At 40.3% G+C, this 14170-nt stretch overlaps 1 protein-coding gene across 1 annotated transcript in view; it reads left to right on the top strand.

The window, feature by feature from the left end:
* Nucleotides 1-4436: 4436 nt before the first annotated feature.
* stat5a (signal transducer and activator of transcription 5a) overlaps nt 4437-14170 on the top strand; it is a 42538-nt gene continuing 32804 nt past the window's right edge. The window contains 1 exon segment of the mRNA XM_020632636.3: nt 4437-4593. The gene's annotated coding sequence lies outside the window, so the exon portion shown is untranslated.

Raw genomic sequence — 14170 nt, 5'->3', positions numbered from 1 at the left:
TTCTACTTGTAAGAAAATCCTGTGAGCATGTTAAAACAGAATAAGAGCATCTCGTTGAAAGGATAAGAACTGTTTCGCCACTTGTGATTGAAACAATTGAAGTCTAAAGTAGTATCAAACATCTAATTTCCTTGTTTTCATGTAAACGTCTGGACACAAAATACAAATGATCTGGTGTAGTGGGAGAAGAGCTGAGGTAAGGCGGGAAATATTTTTACATGTACAGTATATATATTTTTTTAAAGATGTATTTTCGGGCTTCGAATGCCTTTATTGTAAACATAAGATAGTGGATAGTCTGAAATCAGGGTGAGAGAGTGGGGAATGACATGTGGAAAAATAGCCACAGGCAGGATTTGAACCTGGGCCGCCCGCTTGGAAGACTACAGCCTCCCTATATGGGGTGTGCGCAATAACCACTACGCTACCGTGCCCCAAGACGGGAAATGTTTTTAAGGTTCACTGAAAAATCACGTGAATAATCAAGTAATAATCTATGTTCATTTCATGTGTCAACAAAAGAGTGAGAAAACCTAGAGGAAGAGGGCAACATAGCCTAACTTGTATATGTCAAACATCATTTTTATACAGAAAAGAAGGCAGAAAAGAACTCTTCAAAGAGTAGTCCCAGGCGTCAGTGAAGGCTTGAGCTGCTATGATTTGAAACAATCCTGTTTTTGTCATGTCTTCTTTAGCAGCAGAGATCTAATGATTATTGGTACAACATGTCATTTGACTTCCTATTTTCAACTTGAGACAAACAAGCAGTGTCCCTTTTGCTTATTATGATGAATCTATCGGCACAGGCTGACTGGACTTCCCTGTTTGGAAAATGTGTGCTGCCTGGCTTCACGGCAGATATAACATAGCACTGTGTCAATGTGATTGCTGGGATTCCCATGAGTCCTCAGAGAATATGCAGCCAAACAAACACCCACTCAGGAACCAGTTTCTGCATCACTTGGCTCTACATAGCTTCCTCTCTCTCTCTCTCTGGTGTATCTTGTTTGTCGTGGTGATAGGAAATGCTTTGAGGAGATGAGGGGGCGTAGAGATCTACAGCTATTACCGTCAGCAGCTGCTGACTCAGCTGTCTGAGGAGGCAACCGTCAGCCATCACCTCTGGCCTACCCTGCAGACAATCAATCTGGAGAATCAATAAAGCTTCAACTCAGTGCAGTGTGATGACTAGTTGCTTGGTTGGTTGGTTTGTTGTGTGTGTGTGTGTGTGTGTGTGTGTGTGTGTGTGTGTGTGTCTCTGTGTGTTCAGTGAGGCTGCTTTAATAAATAATGACATTTTGACATGGATGTCAGAAACGGAAGTTATTATTTCTGCGGCATGATGGGGAATTTTCAGATCACTAACAATCAGAAGCAGCATTCAAAACATACTCTGGACTTTTGTATGTATGTTTCTTTAACACAGAAGAGATCAGGTATGATACGTTGAAGTTCATTTAAAATATTTTTAAAAAAAAATGTAAATTAATCAATCACTTGTCTTATCTTGTTGATGTCTTTGCATTTAAGAGTTCTCATAACACATTGAAAGTATTATACATAACACTGTTTACTTTTACTTTCAATATTTTAAGACATACATTTATTTTTTTTTGTGCTTTTGCTTCTACTTTTCCATGTGTTGAAACCATAGACTGTAAATACTGAATGCAGGTCTTGTATTGTATTAAGCGTTTCCCACGGCTTAATTTATTATATTTGTTTAATACACAAATGTGGCATATAGAGGCATATATTGTGGATTTTTGATATATCTGTACCTCTGTGTAATCAAGGTAACTTACAAATAGCAAAATAGAATCCACATCTTAACTTCAACAGGTGTTCTCATAGTGACTGTCTCCCTTTTCCCACCTTGTTATGTTTCAGGTAACATTATGTGACACTTTTATAGTCTGGATGTGCCTCAGGTGCACATTGCCCTTTAATTAATTTAGGCAGATTTATTTTTAGGCTGTGTCACCTCATCTTTCTGTAACTCGTTCTCTCTGTCCTGGATTCACCGGATATATTCATTGACAAACAGACAGACACACACACAAACAAACACAGGGTATGGAGCATGAATTCAACCAGGGAGTCGGGGTTAAAGTAAAGCCTAATCATATTGTCACTAACTCTGGAATACAGCAGTTGAGTTACGGTGGCCCTCCACTCCAATGAATTTGCGGGGAGTCTTGCAGAGTTGAAAGCTGGACCACTTGGTCAAAATCAGACGGTTGTGGGGGTAACAATGGAAGGTACTCTCCCCACACTGAAACATGAGCTCTAAGGAGGACCAAGTCAACTTTGCTGTCCTTAGGGACAATGAACTGCAAGGTGTGCAGTCTGAAGATGAGCTATCCCTCACCTCTTTTGTAAATCCATGTGCCTGATTATGAAGATCTTTAGACTGAAATAGAAAGTACCTCAATAGTACCTCACGGTTAACTATTTTTTTTCTGTCAACAGCTAGCTAGACAATAGCTACCCCACTGGTGACAGAGGTCAACTTTGCGAGCTGCAAATCCCCCTCTTCACAGCAAACACTTACAATTCATCTTGAGGAAAATCATTTTCTTGGCCTGGTAGGGGATTTTTCCTAAGGGTGTAACTAGTTCTTTCCAGCGCTACAATAAAAGTCTATTGTTTATGTATACCCATGGATTTCCAAAGGAAGGAAAGTCCTATGGTTCTCAACCCTTGGTGATACACAAGGGAATATTGTAAATTGTAAAGACCAATATGCACATTTAGTGTCCCTCAGTGGGCCTTCTGATATTAGTCTGATATATGGTCTATTTCTATATGCCCTGTATTTAGCAAGGCCCATTTGGGATACACATGCACTCTCTCATCCTTTGTGTATACCATGTGCACTGTACAAATCTTAAGAGATGTTTCACCCTTAAACTATGCCTCCCATGTTTTATCAAAGATTATCTATACCTTTTTACCACCCTTGTTAGCTGAATTACATATTTAAATGTCCACCGTTTGCACTGTACATGTAATTTGACTTACATGGTTTCCTGAAGCAATGTTGCCTACTTGCGCCTGTAAGGATGCAGATGACCACTGGGTTGCATTCTGTCCACAGATGGCAGCGGCGATCATTTGTTTTACTGCAGACTCAGCTTATTTGACTTTTAGCTTGCAGGAATGTAATGCAGCTGACATAATGGTTATGTTTGTACAAGGACCAGATCAAGTTATTCTAGCTGCAGGGGTGTTTCTGAGCTTGAGACTCAGATCTACAGCCTGATGTGTTGCATGTGTGCCCACTGAAAGGGGGCTGCAGGTTGTGAATATCACCGATGTTCCCTGAGGGAATGCAATTGAGACAAAAAAAAAAACAGGTCTGAACCTCTTCACCTTTCAACTCTGTGAAGTTCAGTTTATACAAAGAAAAAAAAAAACACAATGGAGGATCTTAGAAGAAGGCAGGATTTCCCTTGACGTGATAGTCTCATTAGCCTTGACATGCACTTTGGGAAATTTGGTTAGGATTGCTCTCGGGAGGAGGTCATACCTACTTCATGATGTTGCATCTCGTTGCCCAGTCTCTTGGACAATAAATAACTTCCACTTTTGTACCAGTTGACGTCGCTATTTCACAAATTGAGGTCGGTAGATTTGGGAACGACGCACTCAGATGACTAGAAGGTTGCTGTGGTTTTATACCTTACCAGTCTGTTTACTAGAAGAGAACAGCTTTGAACTCAGCGAGACAGAAAAAAATAAAAAGTGAGTCTGAGCTTAATGCCGTGCAGAAATTGGCATTCACATTTATTTGCTCATTTTAGGGCTTTAAGTGAACTACTGTAGCCTATATTTCAAATACAGTTCTGTTTTACTACTACTGCGGAGCGTTTACGGTTATTTACTTTCAAATTCAGTCATGCATGTTTGGTGATGGTAGCCTATTGTAAAGCACACACAAAAAAAAGTTGCAAAATCATTCGAAATAAAACCATATAGCCTACACGAAAATATTACTCATATCAACTTGAAAAAAACAAAACAAGACAGACTAAATAAAATAAAATAAATTAGTCCTATGCAAAATAGGCTATTGGCATACACCGATACGGTAACGGCGATATGATATGCTTCTATCAAATAGGCTTTTTTTTTTTTTTTAACTCTGTGCGTCTCCATGCATATTCCTGTCCAATATATTTGCCATAACCTGCTCTGCACTTTGCGCCAAATTGTTTTTCATTAACTCAGTAGGCTACACCATTGTGCAGAAAGTTTGAAATTATTTAATAACCGATAATCTAATCCATCACTGCACCCTCCTAAAGCCTGACTCTGTCTTTAATCGAAATCAATCATCAACAACAACAACAAAAAAAAACTGCTAACCCTCACAGACATTAAAGAGCCGCCGGAAGTGGGCGGGATGTTAGAGTGAGAGACAGAGAGAGAGAGAGAGAGAGAGAGAGAGAGCAGTGAACTGTGAAACGAACTGTAGAAACTAGACAACTGACTTACTGAGAGATCCGTGCCGTAGGTTGCCGACGTCGCTTGCAGCCTCTGCCCCGCATTTTATGAGATACGACAGCAAGCTCCAGTCGCTCCACAGAGGTAAGTGAAGACCGCTTGATGTCTGCTGAATGTGTACATGTCTGGAAGAGGTGATTGTCCTCGTGTCGTACCACAGACTGTCCCCGTTACGAAATAGTGTTCTTCTGACAGCGCTTTGTAAACAAACTGCGAGTGCGGCGTCGAGGGCACGAAAAAGAAGAGACACCCCGCTGCTGCTGCTGCTGCTGCTGCTTTCTGCTGCTGCACGTCAGAAAATAACTGTCGGACTTTTTGTGGTGTTATTAAACGCTGCCGAATCAACAGGCAGGTCTCAGAGCGCTGTGATATTTCTACACTTTGTAGTCTGTTCACCGACTGACAGCGTGTCTGTGCCGCTGTCAGGGAGCTTACATGTGACCCGCTGCTGTAGCGCCACACACAGTCATGTTGGCTGTTTTTAATCATACGTTTTACATCGGTAAAGCTTCCCCTCCATCCTCGCATTACTCCAATATAACCCAAACGAAGCGTACATTGGCACAGAGATTTAATAGGACCATAAAGATAACACACGCACACACACAGATAGAGAGAGAGAGAGAGAGAGAGCTTTTAAATGTAAAAGGCGTTATGCAGAGCTCCAGAGTCATATAAAGATGTAATTGGCATCAAAAGTCTGACCAGGTGACAGCCTGACGGAGAACTTTTGTTTTTGACTGTCTTTCTGGTAGGCTACTGACACCATGCTGTGCACTTATATGCCCCGTTTCGTTCACCTTCAGTTTAAAATCTGCTTAAATAGATGAGGAAAAGTAGAGAAAGTTCTTTTACTCGATATTCCGGAGAGACATCTTGGACTTTGTACTCCAATGACAGTTTGCTTGACTGATGTAGGTATAAGATAAAGACAAAGCATGCAGACATGTTCATAAAAAGTGTAGCATTGCTGTAAAACTACTCAGCTGTGAATTAGTTGTGCCACCTGGACCAGCTGCTGTCTCATTGAACAAACAGGCGTCTTCTTACATGTCAACGCATCTACAATTAAGAATATTTCACTTTTGGTAACGATCACCAAAACACATTTTGTTTTCGTACTGTTTAGGTGAATTTGACTGGAATTACTTGTCTTGTCGCTTACTTGTTTTGTATCAAGGCTCGATGACACACAGATTTATTTGAAAAATAAATCATGTTATTTCCTTGTTAGAAAGCAGCTTACAACTAAAAAAAAACCAAAAACCAAAAAAAACCTTGACTCACTAATGAATTATCATAAAACGGTTCCCCATGGCATTAGTTGTGATTCACCCAAACAGTACAATAAGGTCACTATGCTCTCACTAAAGTGCTTCAGACACAGACGCACAGTAAACCTTTATACTGCAGTCAATTTACACTCAGACAACTTGGCCTTCAGATGAAGAAGATATGTCTTTCTCTTGATAAAGTTAGGCTCAAAGGCTTATATTAATGTCAGCTCAGGTCATGGTCTCCCAGAGGATGAATTTTGAATCTCAAGTAAGTTTGGTCTTTCTAAAAAAGGTCTGGACAAAACCTTTATTATTCCCTCCAGACTGTCCCCCGTGCCTTCTTGTTATTGAGAGTTACATGTTGTAATAACTCGCTGCCCTCTGTGTTAATGTCCCCCTTGAGGTTGCAGTAACTATTGCTTCCCAAATTCGGCTGAATTGTTTGGCTTCCTGTTTGGCCTTGGAACAGGCTTTCAGAAGAGATGAAATTAGACAGTTTATCATAGATCATTTTGATTGGTTATGTGTGGTTAACTCATTTTTCTGTTTTATGTATCTGGAAATTAAATATCCATTTTGAATACCCATGGTTTTGGACGGAGGAGTTTTAAAACATGGTGTTGGTTGGGCTTTGGGAGTTGTAGACATGATTTTTTTGTCATTTCTGCAGGTCTACTCTCTCAATCAATACTTCGGTCATGCTGCACAGGAAATATGGGTCAATGCCTTTTATCATTTAACCCAGTTGGCAGACACTATATTACCCTGCATGCTACCCCTGATATTGCAGTGAGTGTTGCATGGAAGGGGAAAGTTTTCACAGGTTTTCTGCGAATCAAGGGTGTTTAGGGGTTGGCAAGGGGACATGACATGCAGGCCAGGCGTGACTTGGCTGTAACACTGTGTCCCTGAAAGAAAGACCCAGACACAGGAGGAGTGGTAGCAGGGGAGACAGGGGAACCCGATGTGTTCTCCTACAAGCCCACTATGCCATGTGCTCATGGCATGTCTTGTCTGCGCTTCTCTTTTTTTTACGCTCCACACTGCCAGACGAGTCTACGGTTCAGCTAGCAGGGAAAGACAGACGATACATTTGAGTTCTGTAAGTAGGGTGGGGGGGGGTGGTGAGACATATTCTCAGCACTGACAACGTAAGAAGCTGGAAGTGACACAATTGACAATCTTTTGTTTCGATCTGACTGAGCTCTGAGTCAAATGTGTCAGAATCACTAATGCACTTATGACAGTTTAAATTCAGGAGGAGAGGATGGAAGGAGAAAACAAGAGTTTCTGATGTCTGATCCAAAGTAATAAAAGTAGCATTCCCAATGAAATATTTTCTATTAACGACAAAAGGGGGCCAAGTGAGGTTCACGGTGAAAGAGAAAGGGAAACACATTCAAAGTGAAGTGATAAGGAAGCATGTGGTGACAGGCACCCTCACCTCCTCCCCCTTGGGGCTAACGCTAATCCATTGGTCACATGACCATCAGCTTTTAGCCTGGTCTAGGCCAGGAGTACTCGGATCCATCTGTCGAATAGCGTCGCTGATTGTTGGCATCCACAACGTGGACTCCTGTCCCATGATCACGGCCTGCTCCACACAGGAACTCCTGTTAGATTGACGTCATCTAGAAATGTCTGCAGGGTTTTGTCCAAGATCGTTGTCGCTTGCTGTGTCAGTGTCTTTATTCTCTTTTTATCTTTACCCCTTCTCTTCCGGCCTCAACTTCACTTGAATTCTGCTTCTCATTAAGTGCAATAAGTCAGTTGGAGGAGGATGTAGGTCAAACCTTGCACTGACACTGAGAAGCATGATAAGGACTTAGGTTATTATCTCAGGGACACAATAAGAGTGGCCAGAACGCCTCAAAAGTGAAGCCTAAACAAAGCCATATGAAGGAAGTCACAAACGAGGGGAGTTCACAATTCAGTTCCCATGCATCACTAGAGCTCTGGGTGCCGCATGAGGAGACAGTGGGCAGAGATCATCCTGGGATATAGACTTCAATTAATACGGTCAGAAGTTGTTGTTTTCTTATGTTTATAACATACCCTCTGTAAGCCTAAAAACAGAGGCGCCCAAACTTTGTTGCAACTTGCCAGAGGCTATTTTGTATTTATCATAAGCATGCATGATTACCAATTCTGACTAAGGTTTAGTGATGTATGAATTGTTTATACATGGCATCTTTCTTTATTCAAAGGCTGCATTCAGAAGCTTATGACATGCTCTTTTACTAGATATAAAGCAAATGATGTAACAAGTGTGAAACAATTTGTCTCACTATCTTGCTCATTGAAGTTTAAAAAAAAAAAAAAAATCAATGAGAACAATTTTTTTTTAACATAAGTAGCTACAGGAACCCAGTTCACAGTCAGCAGCTCAGAGTTCAGCAGAGGTAGCTTTTGAGGGGCTGGCAGGGTTGCCTGTGTGGATTCCCAGGAGAACATATGGACTCAGAGTGAGAAAAGAGAAGTAGATTTCCTAGTCACTCCCAAACTAGCATGAGTTTGCTTTTTCAGAAATAATCCTTACCCCAGGTTTCCCCTTAAGAAGAAGCTAAGTGACCAACAGCAGACAACAGTGTCAGAGCCTTGAAGCTCTGGAGTATGAATGGATGTAATTTTCTTTAAAATCTTTTCAGGCTGCTGTTCTTTTGCGCCTGAGTTCAATTTAATTTTCAAAGGCAATTTTTTATTAAAGGAATGGTTTTGTGTAGAATCTTGAATTTATCATCCATTGAGTTTTGAATGTCTGACTTCTGGTGTTGGAATTTAACTCTGCACAACATTGGTGTACTTTTATTAATGCCTGGAGCCGTGAGCCATGCTTGATTTTTCATGCATGAATTATGTGAACGACTGGCTTCATTTCGAGCCTAGCCCCGAAGGAAGTTCTATCATGTGAAGTCTTGGATCTTAAAAAGAGGTAAAGACGCTTTGATAGTTAAGTGCTGAACAGGCACAGGAAATTGTGTTGGGTTTATTTTGTTTATTCATTTATTAGTTTATAATTGAAACTGTATTTTATCATGAGGGCAGAAGAGGTACTAACTACAGTGTGATTTACGGTGTAGATTTCAAGACTGAAGGAAAACATACGTACGTTCTGATGCAGTAATGAATGTGCCTATTGTTGCATGATTTTGTAAAGAAAAATCCTTTTGGGGGTAATTTAAGTGAAGTGATATGTCATGGTGACAGGAAAAAATATTATCTTTAAGGGTATTTGCATTTCTTCTATTCACAACAACATTGTTCATGCTCTGGATGGTGACCTTATAAAGCCTGACCTGCTGGCCTACTTCTAAGGGCAGTGTAGTTTAACACCCATGGAGTGACCAGGAAGCTGTATTAATTTAAGAGCACTGCCATCTGACAGTGTGTGTCAGTTAGAGTGGCGGGGGGGGGGGACTCTATAGCATTGCTGCCACTGTAAAATCAAGCAAACATAAAGTACATTCAGTAGGATATTCAGTGTATTCACAGAAATTAAGAGAAAATTATCTCAGTATAGCAAAATCTCCATCTTAGTGGCAGGAATAAAACACCTCAAATGCTGCCTGTGAGCTCAAATAATCTCTTGAACTGGAATAAAGAAGATCTTCTCAATATTTTTTTTTTCAGCACAAAACCCATAAAAGTGCTTTTATATTATCGCATGGGAAGTAGTTTGCGTGCATGCTTTTTTTAAGCACATGAATTAATTTCTTTTATGGAGCTACCATGTGTTAGGTATGTGATGTGACTGGACCTTGCTCATCAATACTTACAAGCTGATCATGAAGAATTGACTTTAATGAGATAATTAATATCCTCTCAACTGACATGAAAAGGTTGTTTTACTTGCAAATATACAGTCCTATTTTCATTCAGTTATTGTATCCTGTATTTCTGCATAGTGACCCTCTGGTTACTTAATTTGTATGTGCATTGTTGTTTCTTACAAAATGTGACAAAAGATACTGTTTGTAATAGAATGACACAAACTAGATTTGAAGGAAGCACCCAGACAAGAGAAACAAGATTAGATAAGCCACTTCTGAACACTTTTTTTCTTTTGAATTCTATGAATAAATTATGCTACTTGGAGTGAGTCGAGTTACAATACACAATCCATTGCTGTCAGTGTATCTTGCTGTTTTTGCTGTTTTACCACTGCTGGTGGTTTTGGCACTTGATCTGTCCCTACATGAACTGTCTTATACAATGTGTCATGACAACCCAGATATAGAAGAAGTAGTGCCAGAGACAGGGGAACCCAATGATTTATAATCTGTCTGTTCAAATCTTCCCCTCAACATTTCAGGTTAGACAATGAAGGTGAAGTAGTCCACTTAAAATCGGCAATGTGCGACTTTTCCCTTTGCACAAATAGTGAAGTCTGAAGATGACTTCCTCATCTCCAGTAAGTCATTTTTATCCCATGACACTTGTCACTTTAATAATGTCATCATCCTGAATATAGCTTTAATTGAGTTAACCAGATCTGATCCCACAGTTATAGACCTAGCAAGTACGATTTCATACTTCATACATGCCACTGTTCTCGCTGTTGTTGATCACTATTTTAGGGTTAGTGACTTCCCTTTTTTTTTTTTTTTGCTGTCCCCACTGCTAACATTTACCTAACAGATACAACTCGTCTTTCCATTTTCTGTGTTCGGATCACTTGCTGCAGGTTTAAGATTCAGATTCAGCAAGGCAAGGTTCAGAAGATTCACTGGGCCAGTCTTCAGATTGAGAGATAAACAGACAAAAGTTAATGTCAGGCAACATGTTACAGAAAAGAGTGACATACTCTAACTAGTCGGTAGAAATGGCTTGAAAACATTTATATCATTGATTAAGTAGGCAAATGAAGAGCATTAGTGGAGACAAGTGACACAACACAAAGGTAGCCACCACCTGATAGCACTGACCTGATAGCGCTGTCCTCGCAATCCCATAATGTCAAATATTAAGAGGTTCATCAGCAGGACAGTCTCCTATAATAGCCTTCAAATTGGGTTATACCATCACTAACCTCAGGAAGATTAATTGCCACTCAAGATTAACAGTTGCTGATAACCACCTTACATCACATGGCAAATACAACTGACATTATATATCCTCAAGCCTCACAAGGATTTGTTGTTCACAGACCCACAAACTAACCAAATTAACATATTTATTGTAATTGAAATGTGAGAAATACACTGGAGCGTTATCTTACTTGTAGATGGACTGGAGCTCCTTGTTTTATAGTTGAGCTGCAGGATGAGAAATAGATGTCGGTGCTGCTGCAAGTGATGTTCAAGCCTGCACAGCCTTGTTACACTGAATGTGTGCATGTGTGTCTGTGTGCGGCTTGTGTGCATGTGTTTTGTTCAGCCAGATTTAGGTCATGGATGCTCCCTTGTGTCCAGGGAAAGAGCTAACATCCGTGAAAGATTACGGAAAGGAGCATTTGATTAAAAAATGATAATGACGACATACAAGGGAGCAAAGCTTTCTCAATTATTCATGCTTTAGTCTAATTTATATCTGGTTTTACATTGGATTAAAATGTCCCAGATTACAGTTGAAATAGGGGTTGAATCCGACGCTTTCTTTGAACATTTATTTTGTCTCCCAATAATTATCAGAGACCTTTGAGACTTTTGTAGCTTTTTCTTTCCTTTTTGCACATCTTCACATCCTGACCTTTTTTTTTTTTTTCAATGAACCCAATGGTGTAATGAATACTCACATACGTATGTGTATTCCTTGCTTGTAGAGGCACAGGCGTACTATGATGCAGAGTCAGGATTTGGATTTGTGGCGCTGTAATCCTGTATTGATTCTGTGAGCTCATCTCCAGCCTCCTATGCCACTCCCATTTAAAAAAAACAAAAAACTGAACTAAACCGTAAATATCTGCTTTATTTAAATGAAACAAGCACTTAATGAAAATTGTGCATGTGTTCAGATCTTGCTGATTCCGGATCTTACTTTGACAAAGAATATTCATTTCCTTTTTTATTCTGTTTTTGTGGACCACAGACTCAATGAAACGGACGCAATTAAAGATGTCTCAGTCATAACAGTGTCAGAGTCATTGCCTCGTGTAGTTAGGGTTTGGGGTTGTTCAACATCTGTTTAAAAGACACCAGGGATTCCTCTCTGCCTGATCTTTGACTATGAGATCCCATCTGTTGCTGCCTTCTCTGTCCCCTGCTACCCCTTCGAGGCATTTGGCCATGTGAGTCAATCACATGCACTGTTAAATATACGCTGAGAGAGAGAGGGAAGGCTAGGACAAGACATTGTGTGCATGTTTTGTAAATACATTGTTTAGCAACACCATGGCTCATGGCGTATTGCAGTTCCGTCAAACCTCATTAAACACACTTTTCATTTTTACATGATCTGCTGTCCTGGCTCTTCCTTTTGCACCCAGCAAGCCATGAGACGGCTTGTGTATAGAACTGTGAATTATAAATAGGACGCCCACACTAAGGGTTTTGTGTAGTTCCTGTCTGGTTTCCTCTTTATTGTAATTTACCATCATATTTAATGAGGATCAGGTTGTAAATTACATTTCTCTCGTACTAGTGCAATTGGTTAAAGCTTCCAGAAGAGTTTACCCTATTAGATTAACCTATTGTCCTCAAATAGGCTTGCTCTACTCCCTATTGGTATTTACTATAGCTGTAGAGGCACACAGATTTCACATGAATACACACATGAAATCATCTCGTGCAGGAAAAGCCCGGAAATGGAGGTGAGAGGGTTGGCTGTGGCTCCGAGTTACTTCAGTGTCTATGCTCACTTCATCCAGATTATCCCTGTGCATCCACCAGAATCACTCAGAGGCTACCACGCACACAGCACCATAAGGCTGATGCCTTTGTTGACCTTGTATAATGTGCCACAGATGAGAGCTCTGCCCTGTTTTTCTGTTTGGATGATCCTCATGTTATCAGCGAGTCCACCACACCCAGCAATCCCATCAATGCAACGTAGCAACAGTATGACGTTTAGGATTATTGGTTGATCAGATCTCCATCTGTGAGGACCGCCTGCGTGCGCCACTGTGCAGAAAAAAAAACCCCTTCTTTGTGTCTCAGAAATAATACTTTGTCGAGTGCGTCCACTGATGTCATTGCTGTGTGAGACACCATAAATATGGATGATCATTTCAATTCTTTAATGCACAAGAATGACAACTAAAACGACAAATAAAATATTTCAATTTTATTTCTGTTTTTTCCTTGAGCTCATTGCTGTCTGTCACAATGTATTGCTGGTGTTGTACGTTGCTGTGGGGCAGAGACCTCTGTGCAGTAAAGGTGGGGTTGACCTTTACTGAAGCACAGAGCTTGCCGTGAAGGGGGGTGGGGGGGGGGGAGCAGCACAGTGGGGGGATGGTCCCAGAGCTCTGGTGACTGGGTTAGATACTGTGTGTGTGAGAAACTGCAGCTATCTGACCCCTGACACATGACATGCTGGGGAGATCAAAGGGCAGAGTTGTTACAGACTGTCTGTGCTGGTGTTTACAGGAGTGCTGATAGAGGAAAAAGGGAAAAAGAGATAACCAAAGGGATAGGAGAGACTCCCGCCTTGAGAATCAGGAAGGTGATATCACCTATACAGATACAGTTGAGATAAGTGAAAAGGTTTTGTTTCAACATTCATGGATGTGCACTATTTCACCCGATTAGGGTTATAACAAAAGTTCTAATGTTACAAACTTTATAATGATGAAGATTTTAGCTGTGAGTCATTACATGTAACCCCTGCACAGGTTAAAGAAAAAAGAGAAAGAAATGGAGAAAGTTGTGTTTAATGCTTGATTTACTTCATTTTTACTTCCTCACCTCCTGAAGGATTTCTGAATTACCTATTTTTTACTTCCTCACCTCCTGGATTATTGCTGCATCAGTGGTTGTGGTTAGCCTGATCTGAATAAATACTTTTAATAGTGTTAAAAGCCTTACATAATAGCCTAGATATGCTTTCTAATCCAGGATTTCCAAAGAACAGAGGGATTTCTTTATGTTTGCCCTCAAGGATCACACATCAAAGAACAATTTAGAGAATAATTTGATAAATAATGAAAAAAGCAACTACAAAATTGCATCTGAAGATCCAAAAAGGTCATGTGATCTTTTGGCAAAATGGGTGTAAGGGACAACGCAGTATTTAATGGATATGTGAAGGGACTTGCGCCTACTCCCAGCCAATCCTAGCATTTGAGTTTTAAGCTAAACTGAAATAAGAAAACAACTTATTTAAAAAAAAAAAACCTAAAAAAAAAAACTCTTTCATTCAAGGGCTTTAATAGACGTACTAAAACCAGTTTGAAGATGTTGAAACATTATATAACCCTTATTTTCCTGATCCCGTCACACACACAC

The sequence above is a fragment of the Labrus bergylta genome, chromosome 16, assembly GCF_963930695.1.
Source record: "Labrus bergylta chromosome 16, fLabBer1.1, whole genome shotgun sequence".
NCBI classification, from domain to species: domain Eukaryota; kingdom Metazoa; phylum Chordata; class Actinopteri; order Labriformes; family Labridae; genus Labrus; species Labrus bergylta.
This window is presented reverse-complemented; position numbering and strand designations above follow the sequence as displayed.